The sequence below is a fragment of the Ursus americanus genome, chromosome 9 (assembly GCF_024610735.1).
Source record: "Ursus americanus isolate L20-20 chromosome 9, mUrsAme1.1.p, whole genome shotgun sequence".
In the NCBI taxonomy this organism is placed as follows: Eukaryota; Metazoa; Chordata; class Mammalia; order Carnivora; family Ursidae; genus Ursus; species Ursus americanus.
The window spans coordinates 63,133,294-63,156,467 of NC_142135.1; the positions used below are offsets into that span (position 1 = coordinate 63,133,294).

General features: G+C 39.6%; 1 protein-coding gene and 1 long non-coding RNA gene across 5 annotated transcripts in view; one reads left to right on the top strand and one right to left on the bottom strand.

Moving 5' to 3' along the window:
- The window catches only part of SGK3 (serum/glucocorticoid regulated kinase family member 3), a 130,772-nt gene extending 120,333 nt beyond the window's left edge, over positions 1-10,439 (bottom strand). For 2 of the 4 annotated variants that reach the window (XR_015725832.1, XM_045788996.2), the window contains exon 1: positions 10,041-10,439. The gene's annotated coding sequence lies outside the window, so the exon portion shown is untranslated. The remainder of the gene's footprint in view (positions 1-10,040) is intronic. The other 2 variants (XM_045788994.2, XM_045788997.2) reach the window with 2 other exon arrangements.
- Positions 10,440-10,462: 23 nt separating this feature from the next.
- Positions 10,463-22,650, top strand: LOC123786685 (uncharacterized). The gene is made up of 5 exons (XR_006778049.2): positions 10,463-10,547; positions 11,761-11,914; positions 15,173-15,215; positions 19,807-19,861; positions 21,158-22,650. It is a non-coding gene; the product is annotated as an uncharacterized LOC123786685 (long non-coding RNA).
- The last annotated feature ends 524 nt before the right edge of the window (positions 22,651-23,174 follow it).

Sequence of the window (23,174 nt, forward strand, 5' to 3'; positions counted from 1 at the left end):
TTTTTTTTTTTTGAAGATTTCATTTATTTGACAGAGAGAGAGAGGGACCAAGTGAGCACAAGCAGGGGGAGCAGCAGAGGGAGAGGGAGAAGCAGGCTCCCCGTGGAGCAAGGAGCCTGATGTGGGGCTTGATCCCCGGACCCTGGGATCATGACCTGAGCCAAAGGCAGACGCTTAACCAACTGAGCCACCCAGGTGCCCCTGAAAAACCAGTCTTCAAGCTCATTTAATCACTACCTCACAGCAGATGGTAATCTGAGTTATCTGTGAATCGATTCTGCCTGTTCTTTCAGATGAGGGGTTTAAGCCAATTCAGCCTTTACCCCCTCCTCAAAGGCACAGGAGACCTCCTAGTAAATCCAGGTAGAAGGGTTCAGATCAACTCTGCCCTGTGTTGCTTACATATAGCTCCCTTCAAAACCTCACTGAGCCCCAATTTGCTCATCTGTAAAATAAAACCACTCACCTACTCCCCAGAGTTATTCTGAATATTTAATAAAAAAACGTTTTGGGGCGCCTGGGTGGCTCAGTTGGTTAAGCGTCAGACTCTTGATTTCAGCTGAGGTCATGATCTCAGGTCCTGGGACAGGGTCATGCGTTGTCCAGCTCCCTGCTCAGCACAAAGTCTGCCTGTCTCCCTCTCCCTCTGCCCCTCCCCCTGCTGTGCGCAGTCACTCTCTCTCTCAAATAAATAAATAAATCTTTAAAAAAAATAATAATGTCTTAAAGCACCTAGTACATGGTAGATACTCAACAAATATTAATTCCTTTCTCTTTGCTCTCCACAAAGTAAAATACAGGTCACAAATGACAAAAACTACAAAAGTCCAGATGAAAGAAACTATTTGGCTTAGTGTGTACTAAAAAGGGCAGAATTATGTAAATATTAAAGGAAACCAACCTTTATTTTCTACAAGTATGAAACTCATATACTCTTAAGTAGGTAAATTATAATGATGATGATAAGATACAAAATACCATGGGGGAAAAAAATCTACTAACTTTGCAGTAATTATGTTGTTATTGCCTGGCAGTTTTATTAGGAAACAATTGAATATCCAGTTGGCAGAATGTTGCAGAAAATTTCAGTTAAATGATTCATCAAATAAGCCAACAAGAACTTAAGGCTTGGCTGTATTTGCAGGATCAAAATTTCCTAAGAGAAGGCTTCATACTGAATCTTAAGACGCCACACTTGACAAAGCAGAAGGGAACAGGTCAAGATGCCCACGAAATGGTCCTTTGAGACTAGACTACACCAGGATTCTTTTAAAAAGATTTAAAACAACTACTTTTGAGAGAGAGAGAGAGACAAATCAAGAAACGGACGCTTAATTATAGAGATGGTTACCAGAGGGAAGGTGGGTGGGGGGAATGGGTTAAATAGGTGATGGGAACTAAAGAGTACAAGTGTCATCATGAGCACTGAGTAATGTATAAAATTGTTGAATCATTATATTTTACACCTGAAACTAATAAAACACTGTATGCTAACTGGGATTAAAATAAAACTTTAAAAAAATAAATAAAATATATAAAATCATGTTATTGGAAAAAAATAAAACAATTTTCCTAAAGACATATGGAAAAAGGAAAACAGAAAAGGATAGATTTATTTTCTATAAGTCAGGAAACCAATGGACATGATTTTAAAAATGATTTTTACAATGGGTTACATATTGACATGGTTCAAACCAAGAGAATATAAAAAAGACATAGTGAAAGGTCTGCTTTCCCACCCGTGTCCCTACCCACCCAGCTCTCACCACCCAATCCCAAATAGATAAACACTGTTAATTTCTTAGTAGCCTTCCAGAGTCTCTCTATGCCTAGACAAGCAAGGCAAAAAATACATCCTTTTTCTTCATTTTTTCCCACATAAAAGTATCAATTTATCAATACCATTCTGCACTCCAAAGGCAAATTTTTAATCCTAAATGTCCAATGAAAGCAACAAATAAATTCAACAGGACAGGGACTTCTGTTCGCACACGTGTGGACTTTTAAAATGCGAAACATAAATGACGTTACTGTCAGTGGGAATCAGAATAAAGGAAATCCAAAGGAAGGGGAAAAAATTCAAGGAGAAAAGGGAGCATAGTCTTATAAATCTCTTAAAAAATGTTCTCCACTAAGACATGCAAGTGTGTTATCTTTCATTAATTAAAAAGAAATCACTGCCTTACAGACAAAAAAAAATTAACCAAACATTCATGAGAAGAGAGAGTAGGGGTAATAGGAGATCAATCAGAAAAGAGAGCTACTTATGTCAGAATGGATTAAATCCCAGCTATGTACACAAAGAACTACAAAAACAAGAACAATTTTTTAAAAATTATAGCAAAGTCTTAACTTCTGGATGTTTACTGACCCAGTTCAAATAAACGAATGATATAGAACTTGGATGTTTAAGCCAGCATCAATTTTAGCATCATGTTGTTTGAAAGCCGAATAAAAATGTCTTTTCAAAATCTTTTTCATTAGGGGCACCTGGGTGGCTCAGTCGTTAAACGTCTGCCTTCGGCTCAGGGCGTGATCCCAGGGTTCTGGGATCGAGCCCCACATCAGGCTCCTCCGCTGGGAGCCTGCTTCTTCCTCTCCCACTCCTCCTGCTTGTGTTCCCTCTCTCGCTGCCTGTCTCTGTGAATAAATAAATAAAATCTTTAAAAAATTTTTTTTCATTAATATTTATGAAAAAAATAGGCCTTTCTTCTCAGTGTAGCTTAAGCAGCTATTGTTTTGGTGTGGAGCTCCTCAAAACATCTGGCCAAAGCCCCTTTACAGGAGAGCTGATGAAGTCGGCTACCTGGGCCTGACTTGGGAGAGTCTCCGGTATTGCAACCAGTATTGCTTCTTCTCTGACTCCTAAGGATGAAAGGCCGATCTATGCTTCTCACCAAAGCATATCTCTGCTGATGAAAATCTGGAAGGAAAGGGTTTGGAATCTTGACATACCACTTCTCAAAGATTGCTAACCTTTTATCTAAAATAGCCTTCTAAGTCTTCAACTTACTTAAAACCGAAGAGATTGTTTTAAACCAGATATCCAGAACTAGATGTATTTTCTGAAGGTAAGAGTTGTCTTATCTAAAACAGTCTATTCAATCCATAATATAGCTAACATTTTCAATGGGGAAAAAGTAGCACAAAACAATGCTAAATTGCAAAGACATGAACTCCCCCCCTCAATTATAAACAGTTTTAAATTTTATTATACATGCCAATGCTTAAGGAAAACCAGCTTATTTACAGAAGAGGAGGTGGGTGGAGACCTCTGTGGAAATTTTGAAAGGAATTACTGGGTATTCTCAAGGGCTTTGAAGGTTGAAACCACTAGTTCTTTATAATGTCTACCTTCCCTCCCAAACTAAAAGCTTTCTTTTCCCTTATTAAAGGCTTGTTCTTAACTGTATCACCATGATTAGTATCTTTTTTGCTCAAGACCAAAATGAAGAGAGTGGGATGGAGAAAGAACAGAAACTTCCTGAAAGCAAAAGCTGGAAGAAAAGGAAAAAAGAAAAAGGTCAAAAGGTACTAAACTTCCAGAAAGGGGGAAAGGCGGCAAGAAGACCTAGGAAGAACGTGTGGGTGATAGCTGTGCCCATGCTCAGTGGGTGGAGAGATGTTAGCCTGGACAGATGCCGTCTGGGAAGACTGGTGGAGTTAGTATGCAACAAGGGAGTTGTATGCACGAAATTATACTAAGACAAGTGTTAGTAACTCTGAGACAGCCTATAACAGAATAGGATCACAAGGAACTTCAAGGTCATCTATTCCTACCATTGGTGGGAGCTTTGTTAAACCAAGCACTCCAAACCATCAATTAGGAGACTGTTTCAAAACATCTAAAGTTCAGCTATTCTCATTTTTAACTGAATTTAACACTTTTCCTTGGTTCAAGTCCATTACTTCTGCTGCTCCTGTAGTGATCACAATTACATATGGCTATTCCATCATCTCTCTTCTTAAACATCTTGTATTTTAGATGTGCTGAAAATACAAGTATTAACTGACCTCCGTTAGAAAGATTTATGCTGATTTGGATGGATTTATCAATCCACCCATGTACCCTCACCTCACCCCCTTGATGAGCAGTGGGATAAATTTCCATGAGTGTTATCCAGGTTTAGGGTATGGCAGGTGGCCAGGAAACTGCAAAATACCTGGTTCAAACATGCATGGAATCTATGACGTTGGTTGGCTACATAAACATGATTCTCTAATCAACAAAGCAAGCCTGTATAAGAGAAATTTTTTAAATGGCATTGAAAATATGGATACACACAGAAGTTTAGAAAGATGTACTTTAAAATACTAATAGCAATTATTAATGGATGGTGGGTTTATTGGTAATTCTTAGTTTCTCTTTTTCTTTAAATTTTTCTTGAAAAATTGTATTACTTTGGTGATTTAAATATATTTTAAAAGATACAAAAGAGGGAACATATAAGTAATGGAGCTAGAAAATGAGTAAGTTATTAGCTATGCAATGGAACATTATGTAGCTGTCAAAATTTATGTAGATCTATAGATGTATAGATGATAAAGTGTTAAATAAGAAACAAAAGAGTATAATGGGTAGAATGATTCCCATTAAAAAATTTAATTTAAAAATTAAAATTTATGGGGCGCCTGGGTGGCGCGGTCGTTAAGCGTCTGCCTTCGGCTCAGGGCGTGATCCTGGAGTTCTGGGATCAAGCCCCACATCAGGCTTCTCCACTGGGAGCCTGCTTCTTCCTCTCCCACTCCCCCTGCTTGTGTTCCCTCTCTCGCTGACTGTCTCTCTGTCAAATAAATAAATAAAATCTTTAAAAAAAAATTAAAATTTTTGTAGATCTATAGATGTATAGATGATAAAGTGTTAAATAAGAAACAAAAGAGTATAATGGGTAGAATGATTCCCATTAAAAAAAAAAAAACTCAATATACATGGGACACCTGGGTGGCTCAGTTGGCTAAGTGTCTTCCTTCAGCTCAGGTCATGATCCCAGGGTCCAGGGATGGAGTCTTGCATCTGGCTCCTTGCTCAGCGGGGAGCCTGCTTTTCCCTCTGCCTGCCACTCCCCCTGCCTGTGCTCTCTCTCTGACAAATAAATAAACAAAATATTTAAAAACAAAACCTCCATGTACATTTATAGATATACAAATTTACATAAATGTGGGGAAAAGTCTACCAGGATATAAAACTGAGAATGGGTAAGATTAGAGTGGAGAGGACTCATTTTTTACTTAACATCCTTCTCAGTTGCTTGAATTTAAAGGCATGCATACCTTTGTAATTAAAATGTTTAGAAAATATGAGACAATAATAAAATTAAAATGAGGGAAAGAGATGATGTATAGTGTTTTCTTGGGAAACTAAGGATATGATTCTTATACTCCTTCTTAGCTAGTCATATATGTAACATACATGTGCATTAGATTATGTAGGCTATACACTTGGTCCTACACATATGTTTGTCCACATATATGGACTCTGAGCTGGAAACCAGATCATTTTAAGTTAACTTTAATCCATTTTTATTTAAAAAGCAGGGAGGTAAATAACTAGAGTAATAAAGGTCCTTCTCATTTTTGAACTTGAGCAAATAATTAGTCAAGTCCTACTGATGACTCTAGTCACTAGCCCCACTGTACTTGAGGACATTTCATCCAGCTGTCTGTGGAATGGCTAGTCCATCACCGAGTCCAGTTTTGTGTATGAATGATTATATATGAAGTCTATTTTACCTATAGAAAAAAAAGTTTGGTATAGACCGGCATAGTAAATATATCAGAAACCTGAATGGAAGCAATTAACCTGAATCATATTCATTACTATATGCAATGCAAATACAATGTCATTTCTTTAAAATCACAAAAGAGTAAAAGGAATAACATTATCTCAACACTATAGACAGTCTTCAAAAAATGTATGCCTTTAAAAAGGTACAAAATCCAGGCCTTAACGCAACCAAAAGCCTGTCAAATCATTCCTATTCTCAAGTTAAAAGCCACAAAACCAGCCCTCTACATTTGAATTATCTGCAGACAAACTCATACGGTGCCCGAAGCAACAGCTACCTATAACGATCCTTCCCCACTTGGTGGTACAAAGGAGCTCTGCCTGCCAATATCACACACTAGTAGCTGTTTTTAATCCTTGCCGCACATTCTTTGATCCCATGTAGGTCTTCCCTATATTTATGGCCCCATTGGGGGAGGCCAGTACTCTGCACAAATCCACCATGAGAGCTCACTAAATATCTCTTACTTCACTCACACATCTCCTGTCTTCCCTCTTACATATTATCAATCTCTTACCCTACAACAATTCCCTTCACCCTCCCTTCACTCACCTCCATTCCCCCCCCACCCCCCCACCCCCCCCACCCCCCCCAGGAAAGCAGATTTTGGCTTTGAATAATAAAAGAAATAGCGGCTACTAGGAGATGGACCAAGACAGGTATTCAGGACCTGTGGGAAATAGGAGAGGTCCTGGGAAACTGGACAAAAGCAAGGATATTGTACACTGCCCTAATTCCCTTTGAAACCCCCCTGGCTCAGCTTCAGACAGGTAATAAAATTTTACTTATCGATGCTCTGACTCAGCCTTCAACATTTGATTTCCACGTTGTCTTTCTCAGCAATGACAATTCAAAGTACTGAGTTAAAATTACTTTGACATGAACTACAAGATGTGGAATCAGCACCTCTTAGATTTACTTTTCTCCATGAAATAGAAAAAAAAAAAGTGAAATGAGAACAAAGATGCCACCATAAGGAATGGAATAGGTAAAGGAAAACAGAAGCATTGAGTCCCTTAAAATAATGTGGGAGCTGTTTCTGTCAGGAATAACATGTTACATAATTTGAGTTTCATGAATCAGCAGTTTAGTCAGTAATTTACATGCATTAAAAAAAGAGAGAAAATATGAGGATCAGAAAAGGTAAAGTGGTTTCTGAAACAAGACAGGTTTCAAAAGTATTTTATTCCACCCCCACACAGAAGAATGTTGACAGGCAGATGACTCAGTCTGGCTTCATTAAGGGCTTCTTACCACCTAATATCCCTCATGGGAGAGGCCACCCCATCTCTTTTTTTTTCCATGACACGCTGCTCAATTCCTCCCTGCAGGTAATAGCCATAGTTTCCTCTCTAATTGAAGGTTAACTCTCTGCAGGTCACATACTTTAGGAAACAGAGATTATACTGGAAGGACATAAATAGTTGAGGGGTTTTTTGGTCTTTTTTTTTTTCTTAAAGACCTTTTAGGGCCTCCTGGCTGGCTCAGTCAGAAAGTGTGCGACTCTTGAACTTGGGGTTGTGAGTTCCAGCACCCTGTTGGGTGTAGAGATTGCTTAAATAAATAAAACTTTTTAAAAAGAGACCCTTTATACTAAAGTACTTACAACATTTCAAAAAACACAGTAGTAGTGTCAGGTGCTTAAAAAAAATGACAATACCTATGATCATTGTGTTTGAACCTGATCATAAATCTAAGTAGCTTAATGGAGTTCACTGACACTGAAAACCTACAGTGATTTGTAGTCCTTAAAAATGACCTTCAATGAGCAGGGAGAGAGAAGGAAGCTGTCGACGCAAAGAATGAAACCATACCTCCAATCTAAACTATCTTCAAATCACAGGAAAAAAGAAAGATGTCTGAGAAGAGAACTAAATAACCAACCTACTGCTTTTTCAAAAACCAGAGTTGACAAATCCTAAGAAATGAGTCCACGGGCATCCTCATCTCTTTAGTGGAAAAGATGTTTGTTGTATCAGATACTGTTCGAAGTAACTGAGAGACATTGGTATAGGCCCGGAAATCTCTTAGGCATAAGTCAATTACAGTATTTGAGAAGCATAATGTTTGGAAAGAGCAAGAAATCCGAAGTCATTTGGAATCATTCATTCCACAATGTTAATTACAGGCTGGCGTATGCCAGGCACTGTTCACATACCTGCTCTCTATTCAAGCTCTCTCTCCCACCAGCTGTACAATCCTGGCTAAAACATTTTACATTTCTATGCCTCAGTTTCCTCATCTGTAAAAACAGGAATAAAAAATGGCTGCCAACTTCACAAATTTATCTGGAAGCACTCTGTAAACCATGAAAGCGTTAGTAGTCATTTCACTGAACTGAGTTCATGAATGCCACTGTCTGTTGTACCATAAATTGTATCAGAGGAAAAGTGAGCTTTCCTGCTTCCAGGAGACAGCTCATAATCCTATTAAATAAGGCTCAGAGTCTCATTTAATCATCTCTCTGGAAATTTAAATGGGAGATAGAGAAATCTAGAAAGAGAAAGCTAGTATGACATGCAGATTTTGAAATCAAATTGATAATCACCATAATGACAAAAACCATGATTCACCATTTTGGGTCTCTACCAATCTTACCATCAGGCCAAGGACTCATTTGAAGAGGGTACTTTATTCTAGAAAAATATTCTCTCTATATGTCTGCAAATCACAAAATGGACACCTACCAGGTTGATCTATCAACTCAATGTTACCAATAGCAAAGGGCAGTAAAATTACGAAGCATTATTTGTTACGTTGACGTGTACAAGCAAAAGCAGTCTATTTTATAGTACGTTTCACTAAACTATGGTTTCATCAACTGTCAGATAGGAACAAAGCTCCTTTTAAAACCAAAATTAGGCTCCATGTAGGGGCAGTTGGAAAAGGGGGAAGTTCTGGTCTCTCTGGAGTTAGCTAATGATGGGCACTATGGTGGATGAGAAAGACTGTCTTACAGTCGGATGATGCTAGGGATCTGGCGGAGATCTGCAAGGAAGAGGTCTCATTCCCATAGCTCCAGACTCCCTTCCCCCAGGGAGTGAAGGGGTGGCGGCTTGTCTTACAGGAGTGGTAGCCAAGTGCGCCAGAAGGCACACCCAGTCCCTAAAATATGCCTGAAACTTCCTCTAATGTTTCTAAGCTCTCGCAATGACATTTGGGGAACTTAAGTACACACAACCTCTTCACTGCTGGTACCGCTATAATTTAATATTTTGTGTTAACAATTTGAGTTAATATTTATAAAACACTAAAAAGGAGCCCAGGCACGTGGTAAGAACCATTTAAGTGTTTATTGAGTAAATAAGTCACTTCCCAGATAGGTTGGGTAAATCCTCAACGTAGAGACAAAGTAGAGCGTCAAAACACAACAGTCTAATGGTTTTAAATAAAGATTTGGGAACTATAGTGCTCTATGTGTATTCCTTCATCTCAAGTGTACCTGCATCTCAAGTATATAGTCTCTTGCGCAGGACCAAAATTCTACTCATGGTTCAGAAATTACTGTGCAAAATTAAATGATGAAAGAGTTTAAGTCTCAAGAGATGAGTTCTTTCTCTTTTCTATCTTCCCAACTAACCACCACTAAAAAGGACAAATCTAAAAATCTCAGAGCACTCTAGATGGTACATATCAACACTAAAGCTGTGGGAATCAATAGAGCCAAATTCACTTTAAAGGAGACGGAAAGGGTTTAAATCACAGAGAACTTAAGGGTAGTAACGCATTAATCTCAGATTTCAGTCCGCTGACAACAGGTTAAAGATTCATTCCCGTGCCCTCCACTCCCGGGGCCTCCTCCGTCCCCGATAGCCGCAGGTGACTCGCACCCTCCTTCGACCTCAGGTGGGGGTGCCCCCCCCCCCCCCGCAGTTCCCGGCTCCCCTAAGCTGGGAGGCTGCGCACCGGGTTAACAATGTCCGTCCACCGACACGGCTCGAGCGTTTAGGAATCAAAAGGCAGACTCTGAATTCACCTCGAGGAAACAGACCACAAACTCTTAGAGTCGGGGGCTGGCCGGGGGTATTGCTTCTCCCCTTCCGCCAACTCGGAGGTTTTCGGGCTGGGGGGTCAGGGGAGCTGCCCAAAGACCCAGGAAAGTCACGTTTGCTCCGAGAAGAGGCAGCAGTCGAGGCCCGGGCACCGCTCGCCCCGCCCCGTCTCACCCGCCCGGGGGGCTCCGAGTGCGGCCCGGACGCGCGCGGACCCTGCGGCCGGCCCACCCGCCTTGGGTCCCAGAGGCCCCGCACCTACCCCGCTCCACGGTGCTGCCTCCTGGCGCGGCGGGCGCGGAGCCGAGCGCACTCGCGTTTCCTCCTTCCCCGCAGGGCCGCCGGGCGCCGCCGTTTCCTCCCTGACGCGTCACGGCGGCCGGCGGCTCCTCCCGCAGTGTGCCGGGCGGCCCGGTAGAGCCGGGCGGCCGGCAGCGCGGCGGGAGGGCGCCCGCGCCGAAGCTGGGGGCTGCCGGCGCCCGGCTGGAGCCGCAGGCTGGGCGGCCTCTGCTCAGCCCCGCCGCGGCTCGACCCCCGGCGAAAGCCCGGCCACAGCGCGCGGTCTGCCTCCGGCTTCGCCGTGTGCGCAAAGTTCAGGGGACACCGGTGGATCCTGTGTGGAGGCTGGGGCTCCTCGGTGTTTCCTGCTGCTCGGCTGACAGTGACTGCTGCCCTGGGGCCGGAGAGCCGCGTGGGCCAACGCGCCCGGCCGCCGGCTGGAGACGACCCTGGCGTCCGCCGCGAGCAGGACCGCTGGACAGCCGGAGCAGTAAGAGTCAGCCCGGGAACGGCCTGGTGGGCCTGCGGCTGGGTGTAAATTGGAGACTCAGGGAAGTGAAATAAGTACCCAGAAAATTTAGGGGAACAACTATGTTTCATTTAGTGTTATTTGAAGTTTTCTACCTTTTTTCATCAGCAACGTTTTGGCTTTTGTGTTTATAGATAGGTCAGAAATTGGTGGATCCTGGGTACAGAGAAATTTCCTTTCCACACATTTTCCAAGTCCACTTTTTTTTGCATTCCCATTAATCTCCAAGTCAGCTGAGGTCACACTTCACAGTTTCTTACTACTCTTTCTTATTCTTTACATATGGAAGTTGCATTTTAGTTGCATTTTATTTGTCTCCTTTTTTCCAGATAAAGAGAGGTAAAGAAGGTGAGTGGAAAACTAAGAATGACATGATTCAGTGGACGTGGAAGAAAGTGGTTAGGATTTGGAAGAAGAGTGGGATTGTCGTTTGCCCCACAACACTACTGTGGTTTAAGTTTTATCAGATATCACTTGAAGATAGACTAAAACAACTATATAAAGATTACCATGTCTATATCATGTTTTAGATTTTGAGGCGATGGTCTATACTTCAGATCATACGATTCCAGAGAATATGCCATAAATCTATGAACAAATAATCTTCCAAAGGTAATTAGAGAAGCCAGCATTTATGTGTGGCTTCCCTAAATTCAGTGGATATTTCCTTATGTTTTAAAATAATATTAAAAAATTTAACCCACAGGTAAAGGTGAGAATATTCATTTGTAATGTCAATTAACACAGTATGGCCTTCTCCTTCTTAAAGAAAAGGAATTGTGAATCCAACATTTTTTTACTTCAAAACATAATAATCCTGCGGAACTTTCTGAACAATGATTTTCAGTGGCATACAGAAGTAGATGTAAAATACAGGAGATACAAATCAACACACTGCCATGGTCCTTTGCATGTTTTCATTGTGATCCACACAATGAGGCACAGAGAAGCTACAGAATTTCCTCCCTTGTAACAAAATCAACAAATGATCAGTGTATCTCTTAATTAAAACCATATTCAGCATGCTGAAAAATTTTTCAGACAAAAGAAAATTTTGTGTCAATAAACTCCAAATATAGTGACATCATTCTCACTTTAGAGATACATACCAGGCTACGACATTTCAACTTTTCTTTTTTTTTTTTTTTTAATATTTTACTTATTTATTTGACAGAGAGAGACAGCCAGCGAGAGAGGGAACACAAGCAGGGGGAGTGGGAGAGGAAGAAGCAGGCTCCCAGCGGAGGAGCCTGATGTGGGGCTTGATCCCAGAATGCCAGGATCACACCCTGAGCCCAAGGCGGACACCTAACGACTGAGCCACCCAGGTGCCCAACATTTCAGCTTTTCCTTTCCTTCCCTTCCTTCCTTCCTTCCTTCCTTCCTTCCTTCCTTCCTTCCTTCCTTCCTTCCTTCTTAAAAAAAAAACCAAAAAAACAAAAAAACAACCATCTGGGAGCCATTACATTTCCAGAATAAATGTCTTCCTGCTGTGAAGAACACACACATACATGCATACATACCACCTCCCACAAAATTTTAAGACAAGAAGGGGGATGAGCCACATTCAACTGATAAGATGTTGGGTATTTTGCATTTAGAATCTGAGAGCTGCAATTCACTAGCTTGATTTCTCAGAATACCAGAGGTTGTAAATATATTCACAAACTTCACATTAAAGGGCTTTTTCACTTAAAATTAATTTTAAAGGCACACTTTAAGGCTGATCACTTTGATTAATCATATTCATCTATAGATACAGATCATATCTCCATGTTCCATTATGTTTCCAATTTCTTTAAGTTTATACTGTAAAAGAAAAGTTGTTGAATGTTCAGCTAAATGTCTAGCTGATATTTATGCTTTTATAAAAGGTTTCATATATATAAAATTTTAAAACGGAAAAAAGTTTTTTGTTTAGACTGTGGGTTCCAATATTTTGTTTGGAAATATGACTCTATTCATGCAGATAGGGCAAATATTCTGTTCATCTGCTTTATCTGTAATGTACAGATTATAAGCATAGGCTTTGGAATTGGACAGACTCAGGTTTAAGTTCTGGCTCTGCCACTTTCTATTTTTGGCAAATTATTTTACCTCTCTGAGCTTTGGTTTCATCAGTAACATAGGATAATAGTACTTTTCTCTCCTCAGTGAAACAGAGATAATAATAGTGCTTATCTTATGAAATTGCTAGGAGGATCAAATGAACTTGGTAGAATGCCTAGGAACATAGTATCGGTTGATTGCTCTTGTCATCATTGTGATTAGCTCTAACACAGATATAAAAATGCCAATATTTTAGATTCCTTTTGTACTAGTCTAAAGAATGGTCAAATTTTAGAGTTTGGGGGGAATTTTTTAAAGAGAAATCCTAAAAGTAATAAGAAAAAATCATAAAAGAAATACTAAGATATAGTTATGTTCAGAACTTTAGAAAATTGGACTGGCGATACTATAAACTATTGACCCAAATATTAAAAATAAAGACAAACAACTACCTAACAAGAGAATACAGTATTTTTTTTTTTTTGGTAATATATCCAATGAGATGAGTGCTTGGTTTTCACCTATTCTTCAACATGGAAAACCTTTTCCCTAAACTCGTGCCTGATAAGGAACGATCACAACTTTTTATATCCTAATAAAATCCTCTATTATTTGTAGTTCTTTCATTATAACTTTGGAAGAGTTGAGGAGCATAACAATATAAGAAATATCACTTCCCATAGGGAGAAAATGTTATAAAATGACAGCAATGGGACCTGAATGGCTTCTATTCATAAGTCAGTTGGTAACGGAAGTGAGAGCCAGCATTCACTCGAATATTTGTTTTATAGCAGATAAATCGACAAGACTAGAGAAGAATAGTGCTACCAACCACATGATTACAAAAGGAAAGATGTTTTTGATTCATATTATTTGTACTGCTTTCATAGCGCCTTTTCCTTCGTTCTAGTACAAACCCATCTCCTTAAGTGGGTCAGACACTATGAGTTGTTGCTATAGTTTCCAGCTATGTTTATCCTTCGGTATACCAATCGCAGCATCCCACAACTTCAGAAAAAGAAAACCATTTTCCTTGGGAGTATAGTTTAAGGATAATCCAAGCCATGAATCGGCTCAGGAAAGAGTTAACCCATAAAGCCTGCCGTAAAATAGGTAAGAATATGAGAATTAAAGTGACTAATTTATTGCATTTTATGAGCAAAACAATTTAGTACAATACAAAGCCACCCAAGGGATAGTTAGAAAAACTCAGATACTCATGGGAATTGATGAATATTGACACTGGTTTATACCACCTTGGCACAGAGCCCAATTCTTTCCTTCATTTAGAAAATGGTTCAGAGTGTACTCATGTTGTGTGTTGGGGGTGGGAATGGCCCAAAGCTCAACATTTTTGTTGGACCAAATTAGCCATGTTCAAACTCAGAACTGAAGTGCCTGAAGTTCAAGTGTGTTTTGTAACAAAGTGAAAACCATTTTAAAGCAAGACTACGTTAGGGTCAAATATAAGGTCCTTTAGATCACAGGACTTTTTCACTTTCTCTGTTAGACTCCTGAGAAAAATCAAGGGGTCGTGTTAAGAAATCAGAACACTTACATTGCTGGCACAGCTTTTCGATAAGAAGTTGCTAGAAATTACTTTAAATCTTGCTAAGACCATTAATTATCTGAAGTAAAACTATTATCCTTCCCTACTAAGGAAATTAAGGAAACCTCATTGTCTTCCAATCTAGTTATTATGAGTATCAAGAACAAAATACAAATCGCCCTTTTTTCTTTTCTTTTTTTTTTTTTTAAAGATTTTATTTATTTATTCAACAGAGATAGAGACAGCCAGCGAGAGAGGGAACACAAGCAGGGGGAGTGGGAGAGGAAGAAGCAGGCTCATAGCAGAGGAGCCTGATGTGGGGCTCGATCCCATAAAGCCAGGATCACGCCCTGAGCCGAAGGCAGACGCTTAACCGCTGTGCCACCCAGGCGCCCCTGCCCTTTTTACTTTCTCTCTCTCTCTCTTTTTTTTTTTTTTTTACTGTCTCTTGTTTGGATAGTCTGTTACATACATAAATTACATCTGTTAATAGTTGATAATAACTTATTTACATAAGTCGTGTCAGCAGTTACTATGTTCCTCAGAGAATCATATTAGGTCTTTGAGCTCAAACCTACTAGGTGGACTTTGAAGAGAACAATTATTTTAGTTGCTTATCAGTAGGAAATAATAGCTTTTCTTAAACACTATTCATTTGGTGACTCAGTTACTGTTAATTATGTACAATGAATGATTGAACCCATTTCAAATGCAAAGGCTTAGTACTCTCTGGCTTAAAAAAGTGTGTTGCTGTTATTTCTGCAACTAATTCTCTAAGGCATTTGTGTCTGTCTCAACCAGATGGGTCAAAGACTTAAATAGACCTTAAGAGATTATAACTTTTCATATACTGGAAGACCCTTAAATTCTCTAGGTTTTCTAGAATAAACAACCTCAGTTCTTTTAACTTTTTCTCACACCTCTTTTTGTTTGTTTGTTGTATGACTCTCATATGAATTCTTTCCAAATTCTCCACATTCTTCTTTAGATGAGATGCCCAGTATGAGACATGGAACTGTATAAAAGATCAGGTAAGTCCTTAATACAGTGAGAACATTCTGTCACAGCTCTTCAATTCACACCCCTATATTGCAACTTAGAATTACATTTAAAATTACACTTCATCATTATCAGATTTTAAAATCTAAACTCGAAATTCTTGTTTAGCCTACTTATGTTTTCTTGCATTATATTTAAGAGGTTGTTTTTATTATCCCTCTACCTATTTTATCAAAACGTACTTTTCCTGAGTGATTTTACATTTCATCATATTTGTTAAGTCAAAAAAAAAATCCAAGGTGGAAGGTGTACATCCTGAGTGTAGTCAAGACAAGCCAATACGGTTCAGAAAGAAAATACTCCAATGTCTATTTGTTTTGTCTACAAAGAAAGAAGTTAGGGGTACCTGGGTGCATCAGTCGGTTAGGTTTCCATCTTCAGCTCAGGTCATGATCCCAGAAAGGCTTTATACTATTAATAAAATGCCATTAAATTATTTAAAGTATAGTGATTATGTCATGTTTTTAAATTTGGAGCTTCCTTTTTACAACGTGTTCAATATATTAGTATAGGGAGTCACAAATACGTAATCTATACATGTGTGCATTCTGGTTTGGTGTCATCTGAGAATTATGCCTTTTGTTGCTTTCTTCTCCATTCAGTAACGATTTGTTGAGTACCTAGTGTATGCCAGCTACTATGCTAGGCTCAGAGAGGTAGAAATTAAAAACATTATCCCCACCCACCAAGAGTAGTTTAAATCACTTATGAAGAAGGTAATAAAGAACTGTTCCTACAATCTTCACAGAATCACCTGTTTCTCAGCACCTTCCCCTACTCCCACTCCCAGCCCTTGGCATAGATAACGATTTGCTGTACAGGGGGATTTGAATTTGAAACTGGTCATTTGAAGACCCACTTAGTTTTTATGTAGTTTAAATAAACCTTTTATGACTTATTTTCTCTTCTAGATATCTGCAGGGTGCTTTTGATGCAATCATATGTAAATATAAATATCATTGATTCAACAAACATTTTCTCTTCAAAGCACCGTGTTAAGACAGAGGGAAGGTTCAAGGTACAAACATGCATTGTGCTTTCAAGGGGATTTTATATCCTTGACAGAGAATGAGAAAAACTCACTGATTTTTTCCTTATGTGATGTGGAGTGCATTCATTATTGAATGTATTCCTCAGTACATTGCCTTTTCTACCTATCTCACCACTTTTGCCTGGTGTGTTTCTCCAAGCCTGATACCATGTCGTTTGAAAGTTTTACAAGCATGCTATTTGGCTTCAACCACCTCTTTAAAATTTTATCTCATTACTTGTAATTTCAACTCATGACTGGGATAAATTACTTTTAATTGCTAGTTATTTGCATTAGAGAACAATCATGAAAAACAGGTAGAAGAAAAAGCTGCTAAGATCATAGAAATTAAACTCCTACAATGGAATCCAATAACATTTCCCTAAAAAAAAAAAAAGAAAAAAAGTGGGGCTGTGAGGTATTCAAGGCAAGAAACTGAATCACATAACTACCTGGGGTCTCATTTACTTTTAAACTCTGCAAATAAGCAAAATCAAAGTTCACAGCCTTTGGAAGAAACTATATCTGTTTGACTTTTTAAAAGCAAGTGGTATGGGGCGCCTGGGTGGCTCAGCCAGTGAGCGTCTGCCTTCGGCTCAGGTCGTGATCCTTGGGTCCTGGGATGGAGCCCCACATAGGGCTCCCTGCTCAGCAGGTAGTCTTCTTCTCCCTCTGCCCCTACCCCCTGCTCATTCTCTCCCTCTCTCTTCCTGTCAAATAAATTAATTAATTAGAAAAAAAAAACCAACCAAGTGGTATTAACAATTTGGGGCATAGTATGAAGTCAGACTTAGTTACAAAAGGCTGTGATCATATAAAATTCATTTTGGAAAATATAAGCAGCACATTAAGGCAATAAAGAGACAATATCTTTATTTGAATTTTAACTGATACATATATACTCCTTGGGCTAATACACTGCCCCCCCCCAAATCCAGTTTTCACTATAATAATCATTTTCATAGAAAATGGAAGGAGGGGCACCTGGGTGGCTCAGTTGGTTAAACATCTGACTCTTGATCTCAGTTCAGGCCATAATCTCAGGGTCAGGGGATGGAGCCCCATTTTGGGCTCCATGCTTAGTACGGAGTCTGCTTGAGATTCTCACCCTCTTCCCCCTCCCCCCCTCAAATAAATAAATAAATAAAATCTTTAAAAATTTTTTTTAATTTTAAAAAAAGAAAATAGAGGGGCGCCTGGGTGGCACAGTCGTTAAGCCTCTGCCTTAGGCTCAGGGCGTGATCCCGGCGTTCTGGGATCGAGCCCCACGTCAGGCTCCTCCGCTGGGAGCCTGCTTCTTCCTTTCCCACTCCCCCTGCTTGTGTTCCCTCTCTCACTGGCTGTGTCTCTCTCAGTCAAATGAATAAATAAAATCTTTAAAAATAGATAAATAAAAAGAAAATAGAAAATGTCATTTGAACAAGTTTCAGTATAGTGTAGTGATTAAGCACATGGCTTTAGAGGAAATTAGCTCTGGGTTTGAATTTCACTGCTACTTACCAGCTCTGGACCCAAGCACATTTATTAACTCCTCAGCCTCAGTTTTCTTATTTGTAAAAGTAGTTCCTACTTCATAAGGTTGTTGTGAAGAATAAGTAAGATAAATTCATAGTAATGTACCTACTAATTACGGTAGGCCTCTGAAAGATATCCACATCCTAGTTCCTGGAACCTGTAAATACATTAAATTACACGGCAAAGAATTAAGTTTGCGAGGACAATATGGATAGACTTTGAGGCCATTGTGTTAAGTGAATTAAGTCAGACAAGAAATGGCAAATACTACATAATCTTACTTATTATGGAATCTAAACCAAAACAAAAATGAGCTCAGATAACAGAGAACGGATTGGTGGCTGCCAGAAGCAGTGGTGAGGGCAGGTAGGTAAAATGAGTGAAGGTGGTCAAAAGGTACAAGCTTCCAGTTATAAAATGAGTAAGTCATGGGATGTAATGTACGGTAGGTGACTATAGTTAATAATGCTGTATTGTATATTTGAATGTTGCTAAGAGAGTAGATCTTAAATTTTCTATAACAAGAAAAACGTTATAACTATGTGTGGTGATGGATGTCGACTGGACTTGTGATCAGTTAGCAATATATACAGATATTGAATCATTATGCTGTACACCTGAAACTAACATGTCATATGTTAATTGTACCTCAATTTTTTAAAATTAATTTTAAAAAAGAAGGTTGCAGATGGAATTAGGTTTGCTAATCAGCTGACCTTAAGATAGGAAGAATATCCTGGATTTTCTGAGTGGGTCCAATGAGATCACAAGGGTTCCTTAAAAGTGAAGAGGAAGAAGGCAAAAGAAGGGTTAGAGAAAAAGATTTCACTATGGAAGGATGGTTAGAGAGATACAAGATCGCTGGCTTTGAAGGTGGAGAAAGGGGCCTCAAGCTACGGAATGTGAGTGGCCTCTAGAAGCTGGAAAAGGCAAAAAAAAAGGGATTCACTCCTAGAGCCTCCCCAAAAAAGTGCAGCCCTGCTGACACACTAATTTTAGCTCAGTGACACCAATGTCAGACTTCAAACCTAGAGAGCTATAAGATCATACATTTGTGTTGTTTTAAGTCTCTAAGTATGTGGTAATCTGTTACAGCAGCATATAAAAAGCAAGTTAGATATATAGACACATCAGGAACTCTACAAGTTACAGTGTGAGAACAAGTGTGTCATATAGAGAACTGTTCCCCCCAGTTTTGGAAAACATACCAACGCACAAACTTTTTCATTTTTGTTTTCTTTATATAACTAATTGCAAGAGTTCGATTTACCATGCCATAGGATTATTCTCCAAGCAATAGAAATGCCGTTGGCCTCCAACTTAACCCATTATGGTTCCTTGATGATGGCAGATGACAATTATAGAATATAAATGTTACCTAAGTACTATCTGTCTTCTTATATTTTACTTATTTATTATTTTTAAAGTTTAATTTAATTTTATTTTTTCACTAAATTCTGTCCCCAACATGGGGCTCAAACTCAGGACCCCAAGATCAAGTGTCACATGCTCTACCAACTGAGCCAGCCAGGTACCCCTTGTTTCTTAAATTTTTATTTGTATCTAGACACCTGAGAGTATCATACAAATTAGTCATGAATTGGCCATGCTGGAGACTTACAGGAGTAGCCCTGTCACCTCTTGAGAGGTGAGCTCAGACGTTGTCAAAGGAGGCAGGCCGTACTCACCGAGTCCTTCCTGCCTCTTCTTGGCTCTATCAGAAGCACATTGTGTACATTATTGCCTTTATTTATTTTTTTAAGATTTATTTATTTATTTTAGAGATAGCGTAAGAGTGCTTGTGTGTGCACATGGTGGGGGGAGGGGTAGATGGAGAGGAAGAGAGTGAATCTCAAGCAGATTCCCGGCTGAGTGCAGAGCCCAACACAGGACTCGATTTCACGACCCTGAAATCATGACCTGAGCCAGATTCAAGATTGACCAACTGAGCCACCCAGGTGCTCCCATTATTTCTTTTAATCCACATAACCATACCGTCTTTATCCCCCTTTTCACAGATAAAGGAACAGAAGTTCAAAGAGGTGAAATAACCCTACCCAGGGCACACAGCAGGTAAGTGGCAGAGCTGAGTCCATTTGAATTGAAGCCCATGGTCTTTCTAGAGCACCACAGAGTCAACGGGTGGTGCTGGATGAAAGGCAGCAAGGACCAGGTATAGAAGAGTTTACAAACTGAATGCCTGAAGCACCTGGAGGCACCTGAGATAGTAAGTGTCGGAAGAGGTGAACATGAGATGATAAATGGTAACTGACCATCAGTCTTCGTGAGTGGCGAGAGGTGCCTCCCTCTCAAAGGGACAGCTGACGGCTACCACCAGCTGATTGTTGTTAGGTGAGCACATAGGCCCAATGTTGCCAGATCTATTCATTTTTCTTTTTTTAAAAAAAAAGATTTTATTTATTTAATTATTTAAGAGAGAGACAGAGGGAGCATGAGCAGGGGGTGCAGCAGAGGGAGAGGGAGAAGCAGGCTCTCTGCTGAGCAGGAAGCCCGATGCAGGGCTTGATCCTAGAACCCTGGGATCATGACCTGAGCTGAAGGCAGACGTTTAACTGACTGAGCCACCCAGGTGCCCCTATTAATTTTTCAATAAAAGCTAGCAATATACATTTTAATGTGAAATGGTGTAATTTCAAAATGCTAGGAATGAATTAGGATTTTGTTAACACACTGTGCAGGCCAAATGAGCCACATCTATCAAGCAAATTTGCCCCATGGGCTACCAATTTGAGACCACTAGTACTGATCTCTGGGACTCAGGGAGTGGTCTGTAGTCTTGCTAAAAGACATGTGGAAAGGTTTGAATTAGATTTTGATTGAGCTCATTGAGTGAAAAGATACCCTAATCTAAGAACAAGGGAGGCTTATTCCAGGGCATTGAGGCACATTGGAGAAGGGAATATTACTCAACTGTTCCACAGAATCTTCTTAAAGACACCAATAATTACAGCAACTGTAAACACATCAACCGCCTGGGTTTGCTAATTCATAAGTATTTTTGGGTGAATCATCATTGATATGCGTGCTCATTAGAAGCCAGATTATTTTGTTTTAATAGAAAACAGCTTAATAACATGAATCCAATTTTATATATATACAAAAAGGCTGACATATAATATCTGTAGGGTAGGAAGAAATGGCCTAAGAGTTCGAAAATATTTATTTATACAAAATAGTACAATATCACAAAGGCAAACTACACTTAAAACTTACTGATACATATTTTAAGCAGAAAGCTCTGGTTTGAGAAATACAGAAATAGTTACAGGAAACACCGAGGGATGAGCTGATGTAGGAGAATGCAAATTGTACGATACATATCATTTCACCATTGTGGTTTTTCTGCAGCCGAGCTCTGCAGCCGTGATAAAGCCATGGAGGAGACAGACAGCCGGAATGAACCTGGGTTGGGAAGGTTCAAGAAAAGGACAATGGAGCAAAGGAAGAGAGGCCAAGTGGGGGCCAAGCCATTTACACTTGCTAAGGAAAGGAGGAGGTCACAGGCAGGAAGAGCATGGGGGACATGGCCAGGTAGAGAGCGAGGTTAACAAAAACTTACTACACATTCTTACACTATTAATAATATTTACATTTTAAAGTACACTGTCATTTTCAAAGCATTTTTTAAAATTGACTTTATTTTTTAGAGCAGTTTAAGGTTCACAGCAACATTGAGCAGAACGTAGAGAGTTCTCAGATAACCCCTGCCCCCCACCAGAGTGGTACTTTCCTTGTAATGGATGAACCTACACTGACACATCATTGTCATTCAAAGTCTGTAGTTTACATTAGGGTTCACTCTTGTTGTTACATATTCTATGGGCTGGGCAAATGTCTAATAACATGTTTTCACCATTAGAGTACCATGCAGAATAGTTTCACTGCTCTGACATCCTCTAAGCTCTGCCAATTCATCCCTCCCTTCCTCCCAACCCCTGGCAATCACTGATCTTTTTTCTATCGCCATAGATTTGCCCTTTCCAGATTGTCATACAGTTGGAATCAAAGAAATTAACCTTTTTAGATTGGCTTCTTTTAATTAGTGATATGCATTAAAGCCCCCCCAATCTTTTTATGGCTTAATAGCTCATTCCTTTTTAGCATTAAACAATTTTCTATTGTCTGGATATACCAGAGTTTATCCATTCACCTCCTGAAGGACATCTTGGTTGCTTCCAAGTTTGGGCACTTATGAATAAAGCGGTTATAAACTCCATGTTCAGATTTTTGTGTGGATAATTCATTTTAACCTTCATAGTCGGAATATAGAACAAATGTTCTAAATCGAATCCTAAGAAGTCAAATATAGCACACGAAATCAAAGCGTTAATCAATACGATTGGTAGTTTATCCTTTGAATATCCTTTGAAACAAGACAATATGTTACTATGTTAGGAATAAAAAAAACTCTAAATTGATGATTTCAACAAATGTTTTGAGGAATTGACTCTCTACTTTGTCATTTCCCCCATCTTCTCTCTGCTCCAGCCCTTGCCAACTCTGAACCCAGTTAGCACGATACACTGGGATCAATGCGTGCTGAAGCCAGGTTGTTTGTGTTGTTTCTGTTTGAATAAGGAGGCTCAGACACTTATGAGCAGTATGATTTGAAGCAAGTTACTCAACATCTTTGGGCCTCATCTTCCTCATCTGTAAAGCAGGGATTTTTGACAGTGTCTGCCTCATGGATCAAATGAGTTTATATTCATAAACCCTTAGAATAAATTACCTGGCATATAGGTGTTTGTCAAATAAAATGAATACTATGTATGTAGACCTCTTGTATGAATGCTGGTCTCCCAGGGCCTGTATACAATTCTGAATTGTGCTATTGAGTCAAACTGTCAGGTGTGCAATTTGATTTTATCCCACTTACAAGCCAATAAGTTAGCCTTTACTGTTTCACAGATACTGAAAGAAGACATGAGACATCTGAGTCTCAGAGAAAAAAAATTGTTTTACCCACAGCACAGCATAAAAAGTATGACTTGTTCATATCAATTCCTCTTGCCCCCCAAGTTCCCCAGGTGTGATACCAAGGCACCCAGATAGATGTTACACATGCAGTGAGTTTGTGTTCAGTGGGGGAAAAGTGAGCTTGGGGAACCCATTGTTTTTCTAGCAAGCAAAAAGCTAAGTCAGCTTCTTTGTCCCAGAGGGAGATGTTACTTTATCTCTCAAGATTGTTGCTGTAGGGGCACCTTGGCTATCTCAGTCAGTAAGTCATGCTACTCTTGATCTTGGGGTAGTAAGTTTAAGCCCCAAAGTAAAGATTACCTAAAAAAAAAAAATAAATAAAAGATTTCTTGCTGCAAACACAACCATGAAAACTGGCTTGGGTAGAGTGAAGTGGTAGAAGGCCTCT